We start from the raw sequence: 7,840 nt of genomic DNA, 5'->3' as shown, positions 1-7,840 counted from the left end.
TGCACGTGAATTAATAAAAGTGCAATTCGCCATGCTCACATATTATTACATTTCACCTGCACGTGAAGTGCTGTGCAATCCTCGTGCCTAAATACAAATATACAATTTAAACACTTGTGCACATAACCCATATTACATCCCGTGTACCAATGACTATACACCAACATTAACACACTACAGGCAACATACAACACAGAAATACACACAGGGGCGGGGGAATATTGCCACAGGAGGGTATACACCCAATAAAGTGTTTTTGCACCCCCAGGAAAATTGCCATAAAATACACCCTGTAGGTTTACGGAGTGTCACTCATTTGTGGAGGATCTATATCTTTCACGCAAAACCTTTTCAAACTGGCTCCAACCGCGCTATCTTGCCCAAAGGCGCATGCGTTATTTTGAATTACTCTGCACAAAGTAGCAGGTTCCAAAAATGTTTCTGTGAAAATTACTTTTGGATTGGAGGGAATACTGCAGTTTCTATTATTCTTTTTTTCCAGCTCGGTCGCTGACATTCCACTGCAGTTTGATGTAAAAATCTATATGCCCACCTAGATATCTTAAAATGGCCAGTAGTGAAAAGACATACATCCTGAAAAGATACACATCATATTGCCTTGGTGTGACAAAGTGCCCGCCCCTGTGTATATTATCTGTTATGTGTTGCGTGTGGTGTGTTTTAAATGTTGGTGTATAGACACTGGTACACGGGATATAAACGGGTCTGTGTAACACGAGTGTTTAAAAATGTATATGTGTATTTAGGCACGAGGATTGCACATCACTTCACGTGCAAGTAAAATGTAGTAATATGTGAGCACGGGGAATTGCACTTTTTAATTCACGTGCTGGGATTCAAGTGAATAATTAATTGGTAATTGAATCCCAGCACAACAGTATATATAGATGCACGTTGTCACATACTGGGGGTTGGGTGTTCGGGAGTGGAGAACGGGAGCGAGAAAAGGAGTAACTTAAATATATCAATTGCTATTGCGTGCTGGTGGGACCAGCACGATCCTTGTTTATTTAAAACTCACCGTGTTTGTCAGTGTGTCTGTCCGTGCTCCGTTTTGTTAAGTTTAGTCTGTTTTTGTTTGTCTATTTATTTTGGCGTAGAGTGCGGTGTCCTGTGTTTTCGTGTTTGTTTAAACCTTTTATTTTGTAATAAACCGGCGCCAACAGGCGTCTTCATCATTTCATTTCACATCATCGTCTTTGTATATGTCATTCCTTCCTGGTTCTGACGCCGCCTACTTGGCCGTCTTTGTGACACTTGGATATCCACACATTTCAGAAAGTAAGGAATGAGATTTTGAAAAAAAAAGATAAGCTAAACTGACCCAGGGCAAATTCCCTGTGTGTCATACATGTACTCTGGGTAGTTTACCTGCATTTTTGCCACAGTGGAAAATCAAAGTGCCAGGGTTTGCCAGAATACTGATAACAATCAAAGCAGTTAATAAACAATAATATGCAAAATAAACTAATACATTAAAAAAAAACTGAAACATGTGTAATCCTTACTTGAATCTCAACGTGAAGTCCATTGTCTATTTGGCAAGTCTACCATGCACTGAAATATTTGAAGCCAAATTTAGCAATACATTTAGTGCTATGACTATCTAGGGAATGCATTTAATTGTAATGAATCATCAGTGTGTTTTATAGCAGGCATCTGGGAGCATGGGAACATAGCAAGTATAGAGAAGTATACATTCCACAGTTACTACAACACATGCAAGTTCATAACAAAAGCCATAAGCACCTTACTATAGCAATAATCCCTGTAACATTTCATCTGCAGGTCCAAGGTTATCCTTAGATTTAGTATCTCAGAAAAAAAAAAACTGATACATGCATCAGTTGTTTTGTAAAGTAACCTGATCCAGAACTATTAACTGAGGCTTGGCTAAGCCTTGCTTTTAATTCCTTCTCTGGAACCAACCTTGAGTTTCAGGAAGACCTGTGCAAATAACAATTAAAATGGTTTCTCTGTGCTAATGGAAGCCATGCAGGAAGAGCTGTGCCAAGTTCTTATTGGTTACAAATAAAAGCCCTTGTGCCACCTGCCGACAAATACTTGTGTGGCTTCCTGAGCCTACTGCCTTTAAAGGCACCATACATAGTACACTGCGAAATGAATGGAATGATATTGGTTCTCTCCTGCTTCCAAATTCTTTAACAAAGGCTGGATGAGATGGAGACCCTCTGTCACCAGATCACAAATAAACAGCACCAATCAGCGCTCATTGTGAATAACTGCTCTACAACGAAGGACTATAAACCAAAACGCATCACAACTGTTAGAGAAAATCCTGTTTTCACAGAAAGAAGATTGGTCTTGTTTTTGCAGTAAGTGCTTTTATATATATATATATATATATATATATATATATATATATATATATATATATATATATATATATATCATCTCTATCTCTGTATGAATAGAGTTTTATGTTTGTTTATAGCATCCATTAGTCTCATTAAGCAGCCCAAAGGAACAATGATCACTCATTAGCAACGATCAACTCCAGAGATATTAAAAGAGCAGATTAGCAGTTACTGTTTATGAATGAGTTTTATGTCTATTGGATTACTTTTTACACAATAAACTTATGTGCTTTCCAAGCAGAAACTGAACCTTTATTGCACCTTCTAATATGGAAAATGCTACTTTTTTCAAGGTCTGAACAATTTTAATACCATTTGTGTCTTTTTATTGGTTTTGCCATGCTCAATTTACTTTTTGTTGTACGTAGATAATGTTTTCAATATTAGCCTTGTAATACAGCATTGAACAGAATAATTAAATGAAAAAAACAGTTAAATATTCAGCAAATATAGTGTTTCTTAATTGGAAATCTATTGCAATGGAAAATGTGCTTCAAGGTGAAATTATAATAAATATTGACTTCAGTAACTTTTTAGAAAATCCTAGAAGTTAAATAGGGAAATTGGCAGATTTTCTAAAGTGCCAAATACATGGAAAACACATGTTAGGTTATTATAAGAATGACAAATATTTTGCATATTCCTGTTGAACACAAATTAAGAGAATGTGTTCCATTTTTGGACAATTGAGCTCATAATCAATTATAAAACAAAAACCTTTTTTTCTTTTTAGAAAATGAATACAAATATATATCGTCGTGAGGTGTTGGTTCATGATAAAGATTTAATAAACTTCTGTGAACAAATTGACAGTCAGTACCAACTGACTGAGAGTGAAGATGTAAGAATGAAAAAGAGTGCCTTAAAGTAAGTCCTCATGCATTCAGATGCCTCATATTACAACGATATGCTCCAAATTGCTTTTTTTATTTATTTGGGATGTAGTGGCGTGTGGTTAATTTGATACTTACTGACTGCTTGTATTTAATCCCAGGACCACCTTACTTTGAATGACAGCTCAGAGAATTAATTCAGTTACATTTTCTCTTACCTCTTTAAACTAACAGATTTGTTACTGATTAGAGTAGCTTAAATGAAAGTGCCTAGATATTGACTTATATGCAAAGAAAAGTTACTTTGTAAAATAAAGTAGGAGGTTACAAATATTTGGAAGTGGGGCCGATATATTCCATGACAGTGACTTAATAGGTTTCCTCATTCCATTTAAATCATGTGACAATGTCTAGAATTACAATGATGTCACCTTTGGCATCCAGAATGGAATGTTATCATGCCATCACCATGGTGTTTGGAAATGCGCGTTTAAAGTGTGGTACGCCAGGGGGGAGTAGGCCAGTGACATTTTGACTCAGCTAAACATTGTACCATAAAAAAAATGCATACATTTTCAGAGCCAAAAATAATCTCTGCTTTATATTGCTATAGCAAAGCGATCAATAAGGAATACAATCTTATTGTTTCTTTATTTGCATTAGTGCAGAATCACATTTATTGGATTTAAAATTTGTAGGGAGTGAGTCAGTTGACTTGGAAAGGGAGAACACAAGAGTCTGAGAAAGGAACAGTTACAGAAAACAAAGAAACTGCGACAGCCTAGTCGTGGGAGGAGTGTCAGGCAGTAACCAACTACATTGAGAGTAGCAACTTCCCAAACTACAATATTATTCATGTTTATTAAGGCAGGACTAAATGACTGCGACAAAGACATTGTTGGATTTTTTCAGGTGGAAAATAAAGAAATACATATGTACAGACAGAATTTATTTAAAGTACTCATGGCCTCAAGGTAACGTTGCATTTTACTCACTCAAAATACATTTTACATACATAGTGTCTAAATTGGAGAGTAAATTACTCAGTGACCCAAAACCTGATCTGGAGAGCTGGCTACAGTTATATCTTCAGCAAACCTGGCAACGACTAATATAATTCCAAAATCTGTTTACAATTTTAGTAAACACCCCTTTTTAAGAAATGTGCATTGCATTCATAGTATGTTTCTTATTATGCATGATATAGGTGCATTCTTTGCACTGAATTTGTCATGCAGAAATTTATTCAAACCAAATAACAGACCACACTTTTTTTTTATTGTAGTCTGCTTTGGTTTTAAAATAAATATATATTTAAGTTCAAACTAACACCCTTCCCTTGGCATGTAAAAAAAAAAAAAGCTTTTAAAAGCCACTTGAATAGTATCATAATAAAGTCCATTGAAGTTATATTTTTTAAATCAATTTCTTTTAATAATTGCTTACACTATAGTTGTCTTAGAAATTGCAGTGTAGCATTTTCCACCAAATTAATTTATTTAATATGATGTTAAATAGTGCACACAATTTTGGAGATCTGTGCATGTGTAACCCCTTGGTGTGTTATGACTCTGAACATTTTGCCAAACTTTTGCATCCCAGTCTGGTTTTCAAATCAGAATATGAATGTGCTGGAAATCTGAGAACATAGCCCCAGCATTAACAGGATCATTAATGCTGTATTATTTGTATTTAAATGCAATACGTATTCTAACACAACTTTTGTTGCTGACACAAGGGCTAAATGAAATGGAAGTATACTGTAACAATACATGTGGAAAACAATTGGGGGGGGGGGGAGAATGTGCTTCACATTGGACATGACACTACTACTAAAAACAGCATGTGTAGAACGTTACCCCTAGATAATATCGATATCTCTGCTCATGGCCAGTGGAAGAGTAGGTGAAACCTTTGTGAGTCTGTGCCAGAATAGGCTCGAGATCTTTTTTGTTGCCTTACTGATGACAAGCAACATTCTCCTCCTAGCCAGGAATGATTCTAGAACTGAATGGCAACAGACTTGTCACATTCAGAACATCATTACTGGCAGGTTAAAACTTCCAGTATAGAAATCCCAGTAATTTGGAAGGAACATCTGAGGCTGAGATGTGTCCTTTAGGGATATCTACATCAATTAACAGCTGCTCTTATTTTGTGTGTGTTTAGAAAGTCTACCTACCAGGACAACTGATTCTGGGCCTAACCAATTAGTGTGTTTTTTTTTTTTTAAATGTATTTAAACTTGTGCTATCACTGCATATTAAGATGAATGTGTCTCCTGTGTGCAGTAATGCTGAACACCTTTTTACAAAAAAGGTCAGAGGGTTATCAGATACTTTTGTAAATAATACCAACTTTTCACAAGCCTTCATCACATGGCTTGGGGCTAATAAATGTCAACTGGAATGCTTTGAAGCAGTACGAAACAGTAAGCAACATGGGCTTGTTCAGTAACTAATGATATATATATATATATATATATATATATATATATATATATATATATATATATATATATATATATATATATATATATATATATATAGTGTAATCACTGCAGGCTAACACAGTTGATTGGGTTCACAAGTGTTCTTAGTGCAAGTACATGATGTTGTTTTTCATATCTGGGAAATAAATTGGTTGAGAGCCCAGGATTCAGAAACTAAATTAGACAAAGCATAAGAATGATTTTACTCATTGTTACCTTTTGGTAAATGTATTTTCTTGTTACAGGCTACGGAACGAGTGGGTGGAACAACTGAAAAGCAGAACAAAGCATCTTCAGAAATTTAATCGGGATCGTCACAAACAGATGCAAGCATCTCTGCTGGCAACTGAGCCAACGCTCTGTAAAGCAGAATCAGTTGCCTAAAGTAATTGGTAGTTCGATGTTTTGAATTCCAATCTGAATTACTATCCTATTCCATGATGCTCTGTGTTACCCTAGGTCAAACATATCACTTTCTTCATTTTATAAATACACAATTCTTTTCTTAGAGGATAGATTATCAATGTGTACATTCAGAAGTTTTGTATAGTTCAGTCCACGTTACCATCAACTAACTTGTAACATATACGCAAACTGTAAAGAATGTATTGAGTTACCTTTTTGATTTTTAAATTGCCAAAGCAATGCCAGCAAAGTGTTGGCCAGGGAGCTCTTGTGCGGAGTGTGTCTGTAATGTATTCATGCAATCTGATTACCCCTCATGATTCCATTACAGGCACTGCTGGTTGTACAAACGATGCAGCCCATGTAGCTTTTATTAGTGTATACTGTAATGTATCTAAAAATGTTTGAACTAATTCATAGTGCTGTCAAAAATGATGCTATAATCACACTAAATACATCTGATTAAAATTATTTTACTATTAAACTAGTTGTTATAATATATGCCCCTCACTAGGCTATATAACTTAAATAATATTTCTCAACACAGCTTAATACAGGAAAGTGGAAAATAAAGGCTGTTAAGAGTTGTTAGACGCTATAGTAGGTTATGAACTGAAATTCTGTCAAAAGTTCACTTTCAGATTGTCAAGGGCTGGTTCTGTAAGGTTTTGCGACTTTGGTTTGTTAAAGTATGAAGCTGAACTCAACTGGCTTGAGGTGTAGGAGGAGGACTGGGTTCGCTAGTGAATATGTTAAGAATGAAATTAGGAATGTACCATACTGTGTTTCCAGCAGTACATTCATTTTTAGCAGACTAACTGTATTTATCACTGCTGTTACTTTGGTTCTTTTAATGGACTGGGTCGTGTATTTATTTTGTTGACTAGACTGACAAACATTAATAGGTTTGGAGTGACAGTAGCAGTGAGGTTGTCACAAAGATTCAAAATACTGTATTTGATAGACATGAGCATCCAAGTACCTTGTGTGAGGATGTGCATTTCATCCTTGACAGTGAGCTGGTTAGGTCTCATCTATAATTACAAATATAAATATATTCTTTATTGCAATAGTTTTTTCTTCTGTAAGGTGTAAGCACGGTTAGCTATCTGTTGTATTATGGGAGCTGCTAACGTGAGATTAACTATTTTAAGAAGCGCACTATCATAATTACTCAAACATATGATACAAATGTTTGCTCTTTTAATCGGCTACAAATATTAATCAGTATCCACAAGAAGTATTACTACAATTTGTCCATCTTTGCTACTGCTGCAGTTAAGTAGTACATACCTGTAATTTTTTTAATATTTCTTACTGTTAAGGAATTTTCCATAAAACAAATACTATGCTGGAATGAGTTTAAATGTATGAAATAATAAATACTATTTGGTATACCATAAATACTACTAAAGGTTCTCTGAAGTATTTTATTAAAATGTGTTATTAGAAATATAAAAATCTGCTGGTGAAACAGCTAGTTCTGTTTTCATGAGACAAGATTCTGAAACTGATGTGTAGCTAAAGTGTATTTTTGAATGACCTTTAGTACATTTTAGCATATTTCTTAAATTAACTCAGGTGTAATTTAATTGGAATATTTGATGTATTTAGAAGGTTTGTATTTGTTTAATTTGCATTCAGTAACTTTATTGACTGAAGCATTTGAAACTGTTTCTTAGTTTCATTGACATGTTTGTGACAAACCATTT

General features: G+C 34.9%; 1 long non-coding RNA gene across 1 annotated transcript; it reads left to right on the top strand.

Annotated features, from left to right (window-relative positions):
* Positions 1–2,154: 2,154 nt before the first annotated feature.
* On the top strand, positions 2,155–7,477 carry LOC121328388. The gene is made up of 3 exons (XR_005951680.1): positions 2,155–2,357; positions 3,133–3,266; positions 5,969–7,477. It is a non-coding gene; the product is annotated as an uncharacterized LOC121328388 (long non-coding RNA).
* Positions 7,478–7,840: the final 363 nt, after the last annotated feature.

Source organism: Polyodon spathula, chromosome 2 (genome assembly GCF_017654505.1).
Source record: "Polyodon spathula isolate WHYD16114869_AA chromosome 2, ASM1765450v1, whole genome shotgun sequence".
In the NCBI taxonomy this organism is placed as follows: Eukaryota; Metazoa; Chordata; class Actinopteri; order Acipenseriformes; family Polyodontidae; genus Polyodon; species Polyodon spathula.
This window is presented reverse-complemented; position numbering and strand designations above follow the sequence as displayed.